Raw genomic sequence first — 20,547 nt, forward strand, 5'->3', positions numbered from 1 at the left:
TAAAATATTTCGTTTCGGAATTTCGTTTTCGTCCGAAAACTTAATTTATTTAGTTACTCCCGAAATTCGTTTTTATTTATTTCGTTTTTCGTTCAAAAATTGCATTCGTCCGAAAATCCACATGAATTACGGTCGAATCTGTCTTTGAAGGCTTATGGTGTCTGTCGAATGTATAAAGAAGATTCGACAGAGCTAGTATATAGCATACTTTAGAACCCCTGTTAAAGTCTATGGGACTCCAACATTCAAAATCTAAAGTGCTAATTTTAGACTAATTTGCAAGTTGCTGTCCTAAAAAGTGTTTGGGGACCCGGGTCCTGCCCCAGGGGACATGGATCAATGCAAAACAAAGTTTTAAAAACGGCCGTTTTTTCGGGAGCAGTGATTTTAATAATCATTAAAGTGAAACAATAAAAGTGTAATATTCCTTTAAATTTCGTAGGGGGGGGAGTTGTCTATAGTATGCCTGTGAAGGGGCTCATGTTTCTGGTGCGTAGAACTGTCCCTGCACAAAGTGTCATTTATGCAGGAAAAAAAGTCCTTTAAAATCACTCGCAGCTATTATGAATTGTCGGCTCCCGTAATACAGAGAACACTCATTGAAAGTCATTGATAAAAAAATAAAAATAAAAATAAAGCGTGGGGGTCCCCCAAATTCAATTACCAGGCCCTTCAGGTCTGGTATGGATATTAAGGGGAACCCCGCGTCAAATTTTAAAAAAAATTGACGTGGGGTCCCCCTAAAAATCCATACCAGACCCTTTATCCGAGCACGCAACCTGGCAGGAAAAGAGGGGGGGACGAGAGAGCGCCCCCCCCCTCCTGAACCGTACCAGGCCACATACCCTCAACATTGGGAGGATGCTTTGGGGGTCTGTGACCCCTCAAAGCACCTTGTCCCCATGTTGATGAGGACAAGGGCCTCATCCCCACAACCGTGGCCGGTGGTTGTGGGGGTCTGCGGGTGGGGGGCTTATCAGAATCTGGAAGCCCCCTTTAACAAGGGGACCCCCAGATCCCGGCCCCCCCCTGTTTGAAATGGTAGGGGGTACAAAAGTACCCCTACCATTTCACAAAGAAAGTGTAAAAATAGTTAAATAAGACAAACACACTTTTGATAAATTCCTTTATTAAAAATAAAAAAAAGATTCCAGCGGTGGTAATCCATTCTTGCTATCCAGCGACGGACAGTCATCTCTCCAGCGATGGCTCATCTCATCCAGCGCAGCGAATACATCCTTCTTCTGTCTCCGCAGAGGAGACACTGCAAGGATTCCGGCGGCCTGACGTTTCTTATATACGGAGGGCGGGGCCACCCGTCACCTGACCCTGCCCCCTCTGACGCAAGGGGAAACCCGGGGTTCCCTGTGACGTATGGGTGACCCCGCCCCCTCTGATGTAACGGAAACCTGCCTGTGTTACATCAGAGGGGTGCGGGGTCACCCATGCGTCACAGGGAACCCCGGGTTTCCCCTTGCGTCAGAGGGGGGCGGGGTCAGGTGACGGGTGGCCCCGCTCTCCGTATATAAGAAACGTCAGGCCGCCGGAATCCTTGCAGTGTCTCCTCCGCGGAGACAGAAGAAGGATGGATTCGCTGCGCTGGATGAGATGAGCCATCGCTGGAGAGATGACCGTCCGTCGCTGGATAGCAAGAATGGATTACCACCGCTGGAATCTTTTTATTTTTAATAAAGGAATTTTTCAAAAGTGTGTTTGTCTTATTTAACTATTTTTACACTTTCTTTGTGAAATGGTAGGGGTACTTTTGTACCCCCTTACCATTTCAAACGGGGGGGGGGGGGCTGGGATCTGGGGGTCCCCTTGTTAAAGGGGGCTTCCAGATTCTGATAAGCCCCCCGCCCGCAGACCTCCACAACCACTGGCCACGGTTGTGGGGATGAGGCCCTTGTCCTCATCAACATAGGGACAAGGTGCTTTGAGGGGTCACAGACCCCCAAAGCATCCTCCCAATGTTGAGGGCATGTGGCCTGGTATGGTTCAGGAGGGAGGGGGGCCGCTCTCTCGTCCCCCCCTCTTTTCCTGCGGCCTGCCAGGTTGCGTGCTCGGATAAAGGGTCTGGTATGGATTTTTAGGGGGACACCCACGTCAATTTTTTTTTTAATTTGAGGCAGGGTTCCCCTTAATATCCATACCAGACCTGAAGGGCCTGGTAATTGAATTTGGGGGACCCCCACGCTTTTTTTTTTTTTTTTTTTTTTTTTTTATCAATGACTTTCAATGAGTGTTCTCTGTATTACGGGAGCCGACAATTCATAATAGCTGCGAGTGATTTTAAAGGACTTTTTCTCTAGTCGTCTGTCCAGGACAGCACTAGAGAGATAGGCTCCACCTCCAGAGGCAGGAAACACAAACCAGATCTTTAAAGGGCGGTCTCCGTCCCTTCCCCTTCAGTCTTTGTGTTTCCTCCACCGGAGGAGGAGGCTGGATCAGGAGCTCCCCTTCCCCTGACGGTGGGATAGCCCATAAGAGACGGGGAAGGAGTTCGGATTACCTGTTGGTAAACGGACGTTTTTGAAGTCCTCCGGTCGGGTTGACTGCAGCTTCGAACCGGCGTTCTCCTTCTGAAGCCCGGGGAGGGCGTTCGTTTCCCCGCCTGACAATAGGTTCTAAATTGGCGCGAAGTCAGGCGGGGGGCGGGCACAGGCTTCGAGTTCCGGCCTGTGCATCACAGGAGGAGGATAGAGGACTTCCGGCAATCCACTACCGGTTCCGGGTCGCGCGGCGAGCGTGGACGTTCGGGACCTTGGCGGCTATTTTAAAAAGCCGCAGCCACGAGGCGTTCGCACTGCATCGCTTTATCGCCATTACGAAGGAAAACCTCCAGGCGGTTAAGCGCGTGCTTCAAGCGTTCGTGCTGCATCGCTTCATCACCGTTACGAGGGGAAGCCTTCAGGCGTGCTCTGAACGAAATGGATGCAGTGGAGAGTGGCAGTGGAGCCGAACCAGCTCAGGTAGGCAAACACAGAGGTGTCTTGTACCTACAGGGCTGGGAGAGAGGGGGGGGGGAGTAATGGACTAATCAATGCAAAGGCATTTTGAAATGGTCCAGGTGTATTTTTCCTCCCTCCCTCTCTCTCTCTCTCAAAACAGGATCCGGACTAAAGAGTCTTGCGAATTATGTTAGCGGTTGGTGGGGTGCACATAGGTGTTTGGTGAAGGCGTCCTATTTTGCTAAAGGTTTCGCTGACGTTGGCTTGTTTGTTTTTTCCCTTCCTTCTTCTCTCCTTCTCTTGCCTTAGGCTCTGCCCAAAGAACCAGAGAGGTCGGGGGGAAGAAGAGATGTCCTTCATGTATGGCTAAATTAAAAGAAGGATGGTCTAAGCCCCTTTGTAAACAATGCATAGACAAATTGGTCTATAAGGAAGGGGAAGGGAGGGAGCTTGTAAGGATTTGATTTCTGGAGTACAGAAAGAAATGGAGTCCATCAAAGCAATGTTAGCGAACCTTGAAACCCCAAAACCAGCCGCAGTCCCCTCTGCTTCCACCCCAGTTGTAGGTGACGAATCAGAGGAGGAGGAACTTGATTCTCTGGATGGCCTAAGTGAGGCGGCATCATCCAGAGATGTTCCTGTTCAAGGGTCAAGCTCTCCCAGATACAGGCTCTCACTCGAGGAGGTTGATGCCTTACTGGGGGTAATTTATGAGACGCTCGAAATCAGAGAGGAGCCAGTCTCCCTGTCCTTGCATGACCGGATGTATCAGACCCTTAAAACTGATTCAGTTAGGGTCTTTCCGGTTCATAGCACACTGATAGACTCAATCAAAAAAGAGTGGGAGGAACCAGAGAAAAAGTTATTTTTTCCTAAAAGCATGAAGCGGAGATTCCCCTTCAGTGAGGACCCCTCTTGTGTTTGGAATAAAGTGCCCAAGGTAGACGCAGCTTTTTCCCAGTGTGCAAAGTCAACAGATCTCGCCTTTGAGGACATGGGTGTTCTAAAGGAACCCATGGATAAAAGGATGGAAGTACTGTTAAAGAGGTCATGGGAAGTAACCATGAATAACTTAAAACCTGCAATGGCCACGACAATAGTGGCTCGCAACTTGGAGGTCTGGCTGGAACAATTACAGGGCCACTTGGAAGGGGGGACCTCCAGAAAGGAAATTCTGGATTCCCTTCCTATGCTACATAAAGCAGCAGGCTATATAGCAGATGCCTCTGCGGAGTCTGTTAAATTGTCAGCCAGGACCGCTGCCCTCGTAAATTCATCACGTAGGGCACTTTGGCTGAAGTCTTGGTCGGGAGACTCAGCCTCAAAAGTGAGGTTATGTGGCATCCCCTTTGAGGGAGACCTTCTGTTCGGACAGGATCTTGAGAAAGTCCTGGACCGTACTGCAGACAAGAAAAAGGCTTTTCCTGTCAAACCTAAGAAGACTACAGGCAAACGCTTTTTTCGTCCTCAAAGACAGGGACAGTCACAAGGACAGACCTCTAAGGAGTCAACCCCTAAGAAACAGTGGATGGGGGGAAAACAGAAAAGCAATCTCTTTTCCTCTTCTAAAAAAAACACTAAATCCCAGTGACGTGGTTCCTGTGGGGGGGAGACTGGGGCAGTTCCTCCCACAGTGAGAATACACTACTCCAAGTCCTTTTATCCGGAGGATCATCAGGGAGGGTTACAAAATACAGTTCACACACGTCCCACCTGCAAGGATGTGTCTGACCAAACCTCCCAAAGACCCCCAGAAAGCGTCAGCTTTGCTGTCGCAAATTGGCGATTTAATAGATCAGAGGGTTCTAGTGCCAGTTCCGCCACAGGAAATAAATCAGGGTTTCTATTCACACGTGTTTGTAGTAAAGAAACCGTCAGGCAAATTCCGGTTGATCTTGAATCTGAAGTTACTGAACAAGTGGGTAACTTACAGGAAATTCCGGATGGAAACAATTTTTACAGTGAGATCAGTACTCCCTCCAAATTGTTTCATGGCCTCTCTCGACCTAAGGGACGCGTATCTTCACATCCCGATTCGAGAAGACTCTCAAAAGTATTTGAGGATAGCGATTCTTTGGGGAAGTCAGATTCGATACCTCCAATTCAGGGCTCTGCCTTTCGGTCTGTCTTCTTCCCCCAGGATTTTCACCAAGGTCCTGGCAGAAGCATTGGCTCCCCTAAGACTGAAAGGGATCGCTGTCATACCGTACTTGGACGACCTTTTATTCTTTGCCCCCTCAAAGCTCCAACTGCAGGGAGATCTGAGGGTAGCTATCTCTTGTCTAAAAAGGTTGGGGTGGTTGATAAACCAAGAGAAGTCACACCTGATACCAACACAGGTCTTACAGTATCTAGGTTTTCTGGTGGATTCAGTGTCACAGAAAGTCTTCCTCACGGAGGAAAAAGTGATAAAGGTGAAAGACATGGTAACCTTCCTGCAGTCAAATCAGACAATTTCCATCAGGTCAGCTATGGCAGGGTTGGGCCTATTGGTGGCAACAATCCCTGCAGTTCCTTGGGCAAGAGCTCATTTCAGGTGTCTCCAGGCCAATATTCTGGGCAGCTGGGACGGGACACAAGAGTCCCTGGACAGGACTATCCATCTATCCTCAAAGACCAAAAGGTCTCTTTGGTGGTGGAAGAGAGAAGAGAACCTAGTACGGGGTCTTTGGTGGTCTCCTCCAGTGTCTGTTCGCATCACCACGGATGCCAGTGCTTGGGGCTGGGGGGCCCACTTGGGGTCGAAGGTAGCCCAAGGATGCTGGGGGAAGACACAGTCCCAGAGGTCAGCCAATTGGAGGGAGTTGCAGGCAGTCTGGGAAGCCTTAAGGGTGTTCGCCAGGGATCTGAAGGACCACCATGTACAGGTCCTCTCGGACAGTATAGTGACGATTTCCTACCTAAACAAGCAGGGAGGAACAAGATGCCCGTCCTTGATCAAGCTAACAAGTACGATCATGCATTGGGCAGAAGAAAACCTAAAATCGCTTTCAGCGGTCCATCTAAAAGGGGTGGACAACCACCTGGCGGACTTTCTGAGTCGACACCGGGTGTACGAATCAGAATGGTCACTAAACAGGGAGATTTTCCAGATGTTAGTGCGCAAATGGGGTCTTCCGGAAGTGGACTTGTTCGCCAGGAAAGCGAACACCCAGGTCCCAGTATACTTTTCCCTAGAGAGGGAGGCAGGGGCAAAAGGGATAGACGCTTTGGCACAAAGCTGGGCTTTTCACATTTGCTACGCCTTTCCCCCATTCAAGTTAATTCCTCTAGTCCTGAGGAAATTTTTGCAGGAACAGACCACATTGATACTAGTGGTTCCGTACTGGCCGAAGAGACCATGGTTCTCGGTGCTGCTGGGCCTGACAGACGAACCTCCCCTCATACTGCCCGAGAGGGAGGATCTGCTGTCTCAGGGTCCAGTTCTGCTACAAGAACTACAGACCCTAAAGTTATCGGCCTGGCGTCTGAAGAAAGTCTCTTGAAGTCTAAGGGACTCTCAGATAGGGTAATTAAAACACTTCTTGCTAGTAGGAAGAAGGTAACCCAAGCAATTTATGTTAAATACTGGAAAGTTTTTTGTTCATGGTTGGACACTAAAAAGGTGTCTATAAGTATCCCGACAGTCTTGGAATTTTTACAAGACGGTGTGGATAAGGGGCTGGCCATTAGTACCTTAAAGGTACAAATTACGGCCCTGTCTGTTTTTTTGGATCAACCTCTGGCGATAGACCCGCTAGTTAGCAGGTTCTTTAAGGGGTTGACCAGGATTAAACCTGTTCCTTTCAAAATTTTACCCAAATGGGACCTGTCAATTGTGTTACAGGGATGGGTAAAAAAGTCTCTGGAAGAAGAACCTTCCTTGAGATGGATCACGCTTAAAACGGTGTTCCTAGTGGCTATTTCCACAGCCAGACGCATTAGCGAGCTTCAGGCACTTTCGGTGAAAGAGCCGTTTTTACAAATTTTTGAGGATAGGCTGGTGTTGCGCACGGACCCTGGGTTTTTACCCAAAGTAGTGACAAAATTCCACAGAACACAGGAAATTGTTTTGCCTTCGTTCTGTGGGTCTCCCACTAATCCTAAGGAGGTTGAGTTCAGCCAACTGGATGTGAGAGCCTGTGTCTTACAATATCTGGAGATGTCAAAAAACATTAGAAAATCAGATGCATTATTTGTTTTACATGCGGGTAAAAAATTGGGGTCACAAGCTTCAAAAAATACAATTGCAAGGTGGATCAAACAAGCTATTGTAGAAGCCTACAAAGGAATGAAAATGGAATGTCCTTTTTCCCCCATGGCTCACTCCACACGGGCGCTATCGACCTCATGGGCAGAGCGAGCTGGAGCAACACCAGAACAAATTTGTCGAGCAGCAACTTGGTCAAGCTACTCGACGTTTATGAAGCATTACAGATTGGACCTTATCTCAGCGCAAGACCAGGCGTTTGGGAGAAAGGTCCTTCAAGCGGTAGTCCCCCCCTAATCTGGTAAGTTCTCGTTGATCCTCTCTAGTGCTGTCCTGGACAGACGACTAGAGAAAACGAGAGTTAGACTTACCGGTAACTCTGTTTCTAGGAGTCGTCCAGGACAGCATGGATTCCCTCCCTATATGCTGTTATAATGCTGGACAAGTGTTTTTGTCGTTACAGAAGCCGTTTCCGGGGAAGTTCTCGTTTACAAGACTGAAGGGGAAGGGACGGAGACCGCCCTTTAAAGATCTGGTTTGTGTTTCCTGCCTCTGGAGGTGGAGCCTATCTCTCTAGTGCTGTCCTGGACGACTCCTAGAAACAGAGTTACCGGTAAGTCTAACTCTCGTTTTTTCCTGCATAAATGACACTTTGTGCAGGGACAGTTCTAAGCACCAGAAACATGAGCCCCTTCACAGGCATACTATAGACAACCCCCCCCTACAAAATTTAAAGGAATGTTACACTTTTATTGTTTCACTTTAATCATTATTAAAATCACTGCTTCCGAAAAAACGGACGTTTTTAAAACTTTTTGCACAGATACATGTCCCCTGGGGCAGGACCCGGGCCCCCAAACACTTTTTAGGACAGTAACTTGCAGAATCTTTTCTCTCTGTCAAATCTTTTTTCTCTGTCGAATATTTTCTCTATATAATCTTGGACTAATAGAGGTAAGGTTAGGCACATTCGACCACAGGTTCTATAGACAGATTGTTATTGTCAGAGTCATGTCGAATCTCCTATTCTATTATCGAACTGTTGTAACAATGAAAACGAAAATAAAGCATTTATTTATGTCGGATCTTTCGTTTTTCGGATTTTGTGCTTTCGTTATCGTTTGTCAAAACGAAAATAGCTGAAATTCGGACGAAAATGCATTCGGACGAAAACGTATGCACATGTCTAGACGTCACTTCCGGGCGATGAACTTCCAGAAAATGGTGCCAATCACCGGCAAACGCTGCAGAGAGGTGCAGTGGAAAGCACCCAGGCAGCACTGGCAGGGTTGGAGGTGCAATAGAGCTCAATCCAAGCCTATGGCCACATCACTCCAGCAGTCAAACAGGAGGGGACGCTCAAGACAACACCTGGTCCAGATTCAGCTATCCTGCAGGGCAGCAAGAACGCCATGGACATGGAAGGTGCGTCTGAGCAGACAGCCACTGAAGTCGCCACAGGGGCATAGTGATTCGGCTGTATAATGTAGGGGCAGGGTACTCTGAGGCAGACTCCCCTTTAGGACGTGAGTAGCTAACTGTATGTTTTTTTTTTTATTTTATTATCTCCAGGGACCGAAGGCTCTGCCCAGGGGTCAGCCTGTAGGTCCAAGGGAAAGGCTACATCTAAGTCCAGGCGCTGTGGGTATTGTAACTCTAAACTACCACAAGACCACAGCAAGCCATTTTGCGATAAGTGCATTTTTAAGCTCGCAGGCAAGGAGACCGCTCAGGTAGTGAAGGAGTGTAGTGCCTTGCAGTTAGAAATGTTAGCCACCCTCCAGTCCTTCCGGACCACGCTGGAAAGGTCAGGATAAGGCCCCCTCTGGTAGAGATACCCCTCTTTCACAGAAAGACTTATCCACATCTTACACGGAAGGTTCCCAGGGCCAGGTCTCCTTCTTATCTGAGGCGGAGGAAGGTCAGGTCCCAGATCTCAGTACTGGGGAGGAGGATTCGGACCAGGATAGCCAGGGGGAGGCTAAGCCTGGGGGTCTCTTGTTCTCAGGAGACGACATGTAGGGCTTATTAAAAGCCATTTATGCCTCAGAGGATATACAAGTACCCTCTGCTTAGGTATCAGCCCAGGATCGGGTGTATAGAGGCCTAGGAAAGTTACAGGCAGAACCTTTTCTGTTCACCAGTCCCTGAAGGATATAATTCCTCGAGGAGGAAGAAAAGTTTAAGACTCCTCGCTTGGACGCAGCCCTAGCACAGCTATCCAAAAGGTCCGATCTGTCCTTTGAGGATTCAGGAAGCTTTCAGGACAAGAAGTCTGAGATTTTACTCAGGAGGGCTTGGGAGGCAAATGCGGCAGCAATGGCTCCCGCCCTAGCCTCGGCCTGTGTAGCTAGAAATGCAGAGGCGTGGCTGGGCAGATTAATGGAACATGTCTCGCGGAGCAAAGAGGCTAAAGAGATTGTAGACTCGCTGGAGGTAATCAGCAGAGCAGTAGCATATGTGGCAGACGCAGCAGTGGAGACTGTCGGAACCACAGCCAAGTCAGCCGCACTTCTAAACTCGGCTAGGAGGGCCCTATGGGTAAAGACCTGGGACGGGGACTTCACCTCTAAGTCTCGTCTGTGCGGGATTCCCTTTGAGGGCTCCCTGCTCTTTGGTTCGGGTTTGGATCAGGTCCTCTCCTGGTCCACAGAGAAGGGAAATAAATTCCCTGTGAAACTTAAAAAAAGAAAAGGGCAAGAGATTTTTTTCGTGGCCCCCAGTCAAAAGGTCAACATAAGGGGAGAAGTGACCAGAAGAAGTGGGGTCTTGGGAAGGGAAAGGAAAAGAGTGCGATCCTTTTTTCCGGTTCTTCCCATAAGGAAGCCAAATGACGCCACCGTAAAGGTAGGCGCAAGGCTCTGCAGGTTCCTTTCCGAGTGGGAGAAGGTTACGCAGAGTCCATACCTTTTAAGCCTCTTAAGAGAGGTGTACAGACTAGTTTCAGCTGTCCCCTCCACAGAATTTTCTTGTCACCTTTCTCCCCAGGGACCCTACCAAGACAGAGGGTCTGCTGGGAAGTATACGAGAGCTGTCAGAGCAAGACGTTATTGCTCCGGTGCCAGCCAGTCAGTTGGCCCAGGGCTTTTACTTGCACGTTTTCGTGGTTCTGAAGCCCTCGGGCAAGTTTTGGTTGATAATAAAGAGGACTCAACCGTTACTTATTTTTTTTTCCATAACCAAGTTTATTATGTCAAAGAAAAATAAAACAAGAAAAAGTGCATACGTATTATTACATACAGCCAAAGTGTCACTGCTATCAGAAGGGTGTACAGTAAGTAGAGTACAGCCGGTTCAAAACCGGTGTCATGAATAACAAACATTTGTAAAAAGGATCAAAAAGACAGGGAGAGAGCGGTAGCTGGTCCCTTCCATGGGGGTCAGCTAGACCCAAACCAAAACACACAGTTGGGGGCAAACCATCTAACTGGCAACATAGATTCAAAATGCCTTACGTACAAGTATCGGAGTCTTGTAACCAACGGTCCCATATTCTGTCGTATTTGGCCGGGCATTCCCTGTTAATATACATAACCTTTTTATATGGTAAATTATTATTGACCTCCGCCTTCCACTCCACCAGCCCAGGGGGTGCGGGCCGCATCCACTTCCGGGCAATGACCTTCCGCACCGAGAAAAAGTTCTCATGCAGGAACGTCTTAGCGTATTTGGCTATAGTATCTGGGAGTACCCCGAGTAGGCATTGTTTTAGGTCTAATGTGACCCATGTGATCGTGCAGGAATGTTATAACTTGCGCCCACAGGCCTTGTATTTTAGGACATGACCAGATTAAGTGAAAGAACGTACCCACCTCGAATCAGCTAGATTGAGTGCTTCTGTATCTGGCAACCCGAAGGGGGGGGTGAGATGTGCCCAGTGGATAATATAAATTTGGGTCAGTCTGTCGGCAAGTTTGGGTGAGACAGACTTGCAGGATTCCAAAGCCTCCTCCCATTCCCCATCCTCCAAAGGGCCTATCTCTCTCTCCTACCGGGGCCTCAGATTATGTGCCAGTTTGGTGGAAATGGGGGTAGTGACCATGTCATAGAAGGACGAAGTTAATTTGCGGGGGTCAGTACTCTTGATTATGGCCATTAGTGCATTGGTGGCTGACTGCGGGATGGATTCTGAAAACTGAGCCCGGGCCTCGTGTCTCACCTGTAAAAATCGGAAGAGCATGTATCTGGGGAGTGAAAATTCTTCTCTAAGCGTGGCAAAGGTTTTAAGGGTTCCGTCAACAAACAATTGATGCATATAGAGAATACTATGAGTAGACCAGAGGTCTGCATCGGGAAGTTGTAAAAATTCTGACAGAGTATTATTATGCCATAATGGAGTGTAATCATTATAGAGTGGTAACCCTAGCTTGACAGAAGCTAAGTCCCATATGTGTCTGTAATGGTATAACAAAGTCTGTCTGTTGTCCCCCAGGCCCTCCCCGCTAAGGCCCATCGCCAGCGCGTAAATTGAATCTTCGGTGCGTCGAGCCCACCTCGGGCATAGCAGTTGGAGAAACCGCCCTCTGTCCGTTTTGTCTATATGGTACAGTTGGGATAATTGTGCCGCAATGTAATAAAGATTAAAATCGGGAAGGGCCATGCCCCCCAGGTCCGTGGGGATTTTTAAGCACCTGCCAAGCTAATTTGTGTCTGTTGTTTCCCCATACAAAGGGTTTAAGAAGGGCCTCAAGGGATTTAAAATGCTTCAAGGGTAAGTATATCGGGGAGTGCCAGAGAACATAGAGGATCTTGGGTAGCGGAACCATTTTTATGAGGTTTACCCGGCCCCAAACCCCCAATGGTAGACAGGCCCAGGCCCGTAGTTTGTATTTTTAACGTGGGAAATTAGAGGGCTTAAATTTAAATGTATATAATCCGTCGGTGATCTGGATATGTATATCCCTAGGTACTTGATAATGCTGACTCGTAATGGCAAACTGCCCTGAAATTCAGTCGGTGGGAAGCTGTCAAGTGGAAGAATTTGGGATTTCCCCCAGTTGATCTTTAGCCCAGAGAAGGTCCCGAACCTTTCAATTGTTTGGAGAGCTGCGGGCAGAGAGGGGCCCGGGTCTGCCAGGTATAACAGTGTGTCATCAGCATACATGCTGATCTTTTCAGTTAGGGCACCATGGCTCAATTCCCTGATCTCTGGGTTAGCTCGGATGGACACGGCCAAGGGTTCCGCGGCCAAGGCGTATAATAGTGGAGAAAGAGGGCAGCCTTGTCTCGTGCCTCTACTGAGGTTGAACATTCGCGATGGCCAGCCATTAGCCACCACCTTGGCCGCGGGCGCCTGGTACAACCGTTGCACCCATTTAATGAACCGTGGTCCAAAGCCATATCCCTCAAAGCAGCTCCAGAGATAGCCCCACTCCACTGAATCGAAACGCCTTTGCTGTATCCAATGTCACCACCACCCGTGACCCAACTTCTGCGTGTGTAGCCTGTAGGTTGATGTAAAGTTTGCGTAGATTAAAGGAAGTGTTACGGCCTGGCATGAATCCTGCTTGATCTACATGTATGAGGGACAGAATAACTTGATTTAATCTAAGGGACAGTACCTTGGCTAGTATTTTTATATCCACCTGTAGTAGGGAAATGGGACGATAGGATTCGGGGTAGCCCGGGTCCTTCCCCGGTTTTGGGATAAGGACTATCGTCGCTTCCCGCATAGAGGGGGGCAGGGTGAAGTTTTCAAATAGGTGATTAAATAATGCAAGCAGTTTAGGAGTTAGTAGTTCTCTAAATTGGGAGTAAAATTCAACAGGGAGACCGTCAGATCCAGGGGATTTGGATCTGGCGAAACTTGCGATCGCAGTATCTTTCTTCCGTGGTAAGGGGTGCCTCAAGTGACTACTTGATCTTTCGTCAACTGAGGGAGGGTGATGCTGTGAAGGAAATTGGTCTGCACGTCCGTCAGGTCTGTCACTGTTGTTTTGTATAGATCTGCAAAAAATTCCCTGAACTTGGAGGCGACACTGCGGGGGTCTGTAATCCATCCACCCCCTGGGCCATGAAGGGTGATGACAACTGGGGGCCTGTCTTCGCTATGCACTAGGTATGCAAGGAGCCTGCCTGCCTTTTCCTCATACTCAGAGTTTCTGTTTAGTAAAGAAAAGCTTTTGACGAGCCTTTGTATACTGGAGTTGATTAACCACTCTACTCTACTGTATTTTAAGCTGAATCGCCGTTGCTATGGTGGGATTAGCAGCATATTCACGTTCAGTGGAGACTAGCTCCATCACTGCCCTGTCAAACGCCCCAGCGGAGTCTGTTTTGATTTTATTTATGTGGGTGATCAGGGTTGTACGTGCGTATATTTTAAATGATTCCCATATTGCGGCAACAGATGCAGTGTGATCCTTTTCCAAGAAGTATTGCTTCCATTGGGCAATGAGTTCATCATCCCCCTGGGAGCAGTGAGAGCCAGAACGGGTTTAGTCGCCATGGTCTCGGTGGTTTATCACAAGGGATACTGAGGGTGATCCAATATGGGCTGTGGTCCGACAGTAACCTGGGGCAGAATGTAGTTTCGAGAATCTGCGGTGCCAGGGTGTGGGACACAAGTATAAAATCTATGCGGGACATAGAGTTGTGGGTAGAGGAGAAACAGGAGTAGGCACGAGTGTGCGGGAAGTTGTGCCTCCATGTGTCTATAAGATGAAAGGTGGAGATGAGTTTAGAGAATTTAGTTGTCGGCACTAGTGCCTATCGCCTGTGTAGTCTGGAGTCTATCAAGGGCCGGACATAGTGTAGTGTTAAAGTCACCTAACCATATCGCTGGTACTGTGGGGTTACGAGACATAAAGGTAAAGCCTTCCAGGATCACTGTTACACTAAAAGGAGGAGGCATGGAGAAATACATACTAGCCGCTGGGGTCAGTTACAAGCTCACAGAGTTCAAAATGTACAGATTTGGTGATCAATACTGAGACACCCCTAGCGTGAGTCGTGTGGGTGGAGTGGTATGCCCATCCAACCCAAGGGCGGCGAAGGGCCATTTGGAGTCTGCCCTCGACATGCGTCTCGACTAGCACCACAACGTCTGCACGTTGCTTTTTGAGTAATGTAAGGGCGGCCGAGCGCTTAATTTTCTTGTGCAGGCCCCTCACATTCAAAGTTAGGAATTTTATAGTTGCCATGGTGCTGTACAGGGGACACCACCTCGCCTCAGTGAGACATACTTCCTGAGGTGTAGCGAAGAATATAGTTTGTAATAGAACTGAGTACTCTAAACACTGTATAAGGCCCCCTTGCACATATATACATGTTCCCATAATCGGTTTCTGATACCTTGTATGCACACTTGAAAATTGCAAATATAACTGTTTATCAACCCCCTCCCCGCCTTACACCCACCCCAACTTGTGTAGGCATGATCCCTTAACTCTGAACTACCATCTGGGACAAACAGTAACTTCACATGTAAGGAGAAAAAGAGGAACAGTTTCATCCACTGGGTCAAGTAGTTGTTCCGAGTCAGCCACCACAGAGAAGGATAGGGATGGGGCCTAGTTACGCGCCCCTGTAGGTTAGTGTAAAAAAGAGGCAGTAAGACCCAGTTCCTCCGTTCATCTGCATAGTCATGATTCCCAGTGGATAGTGAGGCGTATATTCGCTGCACTATGCATGTGGCCTGTAGGACCAGCATGCCTCCACAGCTCCGTGTGGCAGATAAGTTCAGGTGTATGAAAAAGACCCCCATGAGGGGGGCAATGTGATGTAGTGAGTCCACTCCAAATATCTAGGATAAAAAAAAAAACTTAATAAAATAAGGGGGGTGATTTTTAATCCAGTACTCTAGATGTTGCAGATAGGATTGTATAACAGCAGATGTGATGGTAAGGGTCCGTGGAAGTATAGAGTTCCACCTGCCTCCCCGACCCGGCACGGTATATCAACATGGGACTGACAGTCTATGTGGTGTGGGTCAGGGTGGGTAATACAGCAAGGGTAGCTAAGATAGGCCAAGTAGTGGTGAAGACATGAGACAAGAACATCACACCGCATGGCTCACCTGGTGAGCAGTCCGTCTCCCCTGCCATGTGCAGATCTGCAATCCAGCCAGGAGATGACCTCTCCGGGATCCTCAAAGAACGAGACGCGGCCATCATGTTCCACCCTCAGACATGCAGGGAAAAGCATTGAGTACTTTAGGTGACAGTCGCGCAGTCTGCGTTTGGCCTCCATGAAGCTCTGCCGGCGTTTCTGTATCTTGGCCGAGAAGTCAGGAAATATTGCCACTTTGATGTTTCCTACTGGAATGTTACCCTTCTCTCTTGCCAGCCTCAGTGCAGCATCCCGATCTTTATAGTTTAAAAGTTTTGCAATAAAGGTACGGGGGGAGCACCCTGGGGAGGAGGTTTAGCAGGCATCCTATGAGCCCTCTCCACTAGTGATGGCCGAACGGTTCGCCCGGCGGTCGTTTCGCGGCGAATTTCCGACATTCGCGGTCCGCACGTTCGAACGCCTTTTTCCGTCGTTCGCCGCGGCGGACTTACGTGTTTAATGTATACAAGAACTTTAACCTTTGGTGACACGTTTATCATGTGATACAGGACAGCCAATTGAGACATGACAGCACATGGACACTTGTACATTCCCCCTAACCTATAAATACACCCGATCCGGTGGCCATTTTACATTCTTTCTTCTGTTACGATAGGGACAGGTTCCTGTGTGGAGTAGGGAGAGATAAACCACTAGCTATTTGGTACACAAAAGTTCTTTTCAGGACTGGTATAGGTGTTAGGTGTTGATAGGTTTGCTGTGCTGCTGATTCTTGCAGCAGCCTGAGTGTCTTTTGTTAGTTTAGAGAAAGGGAAAGGACGGTGTATGCTACAGGGACAGCCAGATTAGTCTTTCATCATCATCATCATCATCATCATCATTAGCTGTTACTATCAAGGTCCACAAAAGAGCTGTTCCAGTAACCACTAATCGTTCTCTTTTTTTGCCAATTTGTATAGGGACAGGAAGGAAGCAGTGTTGTCAGGCAGTGAGGGTAATTTTAAAGACTTGCTGTTATTATTAGTTCCACAAAGGTTCTTTTCAGGACTGGTATCAGTGGTACAGTAATAGGCTTGTACATGTATAATATTCTTTCTTCCAAATATAGAAAGGATATTATACTTGACTGCTGCCCTTCTGCTGCAGTCTGCTAAACATTCACAACTCACTTGTTCCACAAAAGTTCTTATAAGGACTGGTAACTTGGTATAGGGTGCTACGGTACATAGGCTTGAGTGCGGTACAGTCTGCTGTTCTGTAAGGACCGCTATCGGTCCACAATAGATAGGGTTGACGTGCACCACTGCTGACCGCTGCCCTATACTGCAGCAGTCCTTCAGCGGTATAGGGACTGACGTACAGTCTGCTCATCACTAACACACAACCTGCTTGTTCCACAAAAGTTCTTATAAGGACTGGTAACTTGGTATAGGGTGCTACGGTACATAGGCTTGAGTGCGGTACAGTCTGCTGTTCTGTAAGGACCGCTATCGGTCCACAATAGATAGGGTTGACGTGCACCACTGCTGACCGCTGCCCTATACTGCAGCAGTCCTTCAGCGGTATAGGGACTGACGTACAGTCTGCTAAACACTAATACACAACCTGCTTGGTCCACAAAAGTTCTTATAAGGACTGGTAACTTGGTATAGGGTGCTACGGTACATAGGCTTGAGTGCGGTACAGTCTGCTGTTCTGTAAGGACCGCTATCGGTCCACAATAGATAGGGTTGACGTGCACCACTGCTGACCGCTGCCCTATACTGCAGCAGTCCTTCAGCGGTATAGGGACTGACGTACAGTCTGCTAAACACTAATACACAACCTGCTTGGTCCACAAAAGTTCTTATAAGGACTGGTAACTTGGTATAGGGTGCTACGGTACATAGGCTTGAGTGCGGTACAGTCTGCTGTTCTGTAAGGACCGCTATCGGTCCACAATAGATAGGGTTGACGTGCACCACTGCTGACCGCTCACCTATACTGCAGCAGTCCTTCAGCGGTATAGGGACTGACGTACAGTCTGCTAATCACTAACACACAACCTGCTTGTTCCACAAAAGTTCTTATAAGGACTGGTAACTTGGTATAGGGTGCTACGGTACATAGGCTTGAGTGCGGTACAGTCTGCTGTTCTGTAAGGACCGCTATCGGTCCACAATAGATAGGGTTGACGTGCACCACTGCTGACCGCTGCCCTATACTGCAGCAGTCCTTCAGCGGTATAGGGACTGACGTACAGTCTGCTAATCACTAACACACAACCTGCTTGTTCCACAAAAGTTCTTATAAGGACTGGTAACTTGGTATAGGGTGCTACGGTACATAGGCTTGAGTGCGGTACAGTCTGCTGTTCTGTAAGGACCGCTATCGGTCCACAATAGATAGGGTTGACGTGCACCACTGCTGACCGCTGCCCTATACTGCAGCAGTCCTTCAGCGGTATAGGGACTGACGTACAGTCTGCTAAACACTAACACACAACCTGCTTGTTCCACAAAAGTTCTTATAAGGACTGGTAACTTGGTATAGGGTGCTACGGTACATAGGCTTGAGTGCGGTACAGTCTGCTGTTCTGTAAGGACCGCTATCGGTCCACAATAGATAGGGTTGACGTGCACCACTGCTGACCGCTGCCCTATACTGCAGCAGTCCTTCAGCGGTATAGGGACTGACGTACAGTCTGCTAAACACTAATACACAACCTGCTTGGTCCACAAAAGTTCTTATAAGGACTGGTAACTTGGTATAGGGTGCTACGGTACATAGGCTTGAGTGCGGTACAGTCTGCTGTTCTGTAAGGACCGCTATCGGTCCACAATAGATAGGGTTGACGTGCACCACTGCTGACCGCTGCCCTATACTGCAGCAGTCCTTCAGCGGTATAGGGACTGACGTACAGTCTGCTAAACACTAATACACAACCTGCTTGGTCCACAAAAGTTCTTATAAGGACTGGTAACTTGGTATAGGGTGCTACGGTACATAGGCTTGAGTGCGGTACAGTCTGCTGTTCTGTAAGGACCGCTATCGGTCCACAATAGATAGGGTTGACGTGCACCACTGCTGACCGCTGCCCTATACTGCAGCAGTCCTTCAGCGGTATAGGGACTGACGTACAGTCTGCTAAACACTAATACACAACCTGCTTGGTCCACAAAAGTTCTTATAAGGACTGGTAACTTGGTATAGGGTGCTACGGTACATAGGCTTGAGTGCGGTACAGTCTGCTGTTCTGTAAGGACCGCTATCGGTCCACAATAGATAGGGTTGACGTGCACCACTGCTGACCGCTGCCCTATACTGCAGCAGTCCTTCAGCGGTATAGGGACTGACGTACAGTCTGCTAAACACTAACACACAACCTGCTTGTTCCACAAAAGTTCTTATAAGGACTGGTAACTTGGTATAGGGTGCTACGGTACATAGGCTTGAGTGCGGTACAGTCTGCTGTTCTGTAAGGACCGCTATCGGTCCACAATAGATAGGGTTGACGTGCACCACTGCTGACCGCTGCCCTATACTGCAGCAGTCCTTCAGCGGTATAGGGACTGACGTACAGTCTGCTAATCACTAACACACAACCTGCTTGTTCCACAAAAGTTCTTATAAGGACTGGTAACTTGGTATAGGGTGCTACGGTACATAGGCTTGAGTGCGGTACAGTCTGCTGTTCTGTAAGGACCGCTATCGGTCCACAATAGATAGGGTTGACGTGCACCACTGCTGACCGCTGCCCTATACTGCAGCAGTCCTTCAGCGGTATAGGGACTGACGTACAGTCTGCTAAACACTAATACACAACCTGCTTGGTCCACAAAAGTTCTTATAAGGACTGGTAACTTGGTATAGGGTGCTACGGTACATAGGCTTGAGTGCGGTACAGTCTGCTGTTCTGTAAGGACCGCTATCGGTCCACAATAGATAGGGTTGACGTGCACCACTGCTGACCGCTGCCCTATACTGCAGCAGTCCTTCAGCGGTATAGGGACTGACGTACAGTCTGCTAAACACTAATACACAACCTGCTTGGTCCACAAAAGTTCTTATAAGGACTGGTAACTTGGTATAGGGTGCTACGGTACATAGGCTTGAGTGCGGTACAGTCTGCTGTTCTGTAAGGACCGCTATCGGTCCACAATAGATAGGGTTGACGTGCACCACTGCTGACCGCTCACCTATACTGCAGCAGTCCTTCAGCGGTATAGGGACTGACGTACAGTCTGCTAATCACTAACACACAACCTGCTTGTTCCACAAAAGTTCTTATAAGGACTGGTAACTTGGTATAGGGTGCTACGGTACATAGGCTTGAGTGCGGTACAGTCTGCTGTTCTGTAAGGACCGCTATCGGTCCACAATAGATAGGGTTGACGTGCACCACTGCTGACCGCTGCCCTATACTGCAGCAGTCCTTCAGCGGTATAGGGACTGACGTACAGTCTGCTAATCACTAACACACAACCTGCTTGTTCCACAAAAGTTCTTATAAGGACTGGTAACTTGGTATAGGGTGCTACGGTACATAGGCTTGAGTGCGGTACAGTCTGCTGTTCTGTAAGGACCGCTATCGGTCCACAATAGATAGGGTTGACGTGCACCACTGCTGACCGCTGCCCTATACTGCAGCAGTCCTTCAGCGGTATAGGGACTGACGTACAGTCTGCTAAACACTAATACACAACCTGCTTGGTCCACAAAAGTTCTTATAAGGACTGGTAACTTGGTATAGGGTGCTACGGTACATAGGCTTGAGTGCGGTACAGTCTGCTGTTCTGTAAGGACCGCTATCGGTCCACAATAGATAGGGTTGACGTGCACCACTGCTGACCGCTGCCCTATACTGCAGCAGTCCTTCAGCGGTATAGGGACTGACGTACAGTCTGCTAAACACTAATACACAACCTGCTTGGTCCACAAAAGTTCTTATAAGGACTGGTAACTTGGTATAGGGTGCTACGGTACATAGGCTTGAGTGCGGTACAGTCTGCTGTTCTGTAAGGACCGCTATCGGTCCACAATAGATAGGGTTGACGTGCACCACTGCTGACCGCTCACCTATACTGCAGCAGTCCTTCAGCGGTATAGGGACTGACGTACAGTCTGCTAATCACTAACACACAACCTGCTTGTTCCACAAAAGTTCTTATAAGGACTGGTAACTTGGTATAGGGTGCTACGGTACATAGGCTTGAGTGCGGTACAGTCTGCTGTTCTGTAAGGACCGCTATAGGTCCACAATAGATAGGGTTGACGTGCACCACTGCTGACCGCTCACCTATATTGCAGCAGTCCTTCAGCGGTATAGGGACTAAGAGTTTTGTCACAGGGTCATTTAAAAAATGACATGCAGAGGAAGAGGCAGGCCCTTCCGCAGGGGTGGTAGGGGTAGGGCAG

At 48.4% G+C, this 20,547-nt stretch overlaps 1 protein-coding gene across 6 annotated transcripts in view; it reads right to left on the minus strand.

Moving 5' to 3' along the window:
* WIZ (WIZ zinc finger) overlaps window positions 1-20,547 on the minus strand; it is a 290,134-nt gene that overhangs the window by 42,595 nt on the left and 226,992 nt on the right. The window lies entirely within an intron of this gene.

The sequence above is a fragment of the Lithobates pipiens genome, unplaced genomic scaffold (genome assembly GCF_037356315.1).
Source record: "Lithobates pipiens isolate NorthernLeopardFrog02 unplaced genomic scaffold, aLitPip1_a1.2 Scaffold_8, whole genome shotgun sequence".
Classification (NCBI taxonomy): Eukaryota; Metazoa; Chordata; class Amphibia; order Anura; family Ranidae; genus Lithobates; species Lithobates pipiens.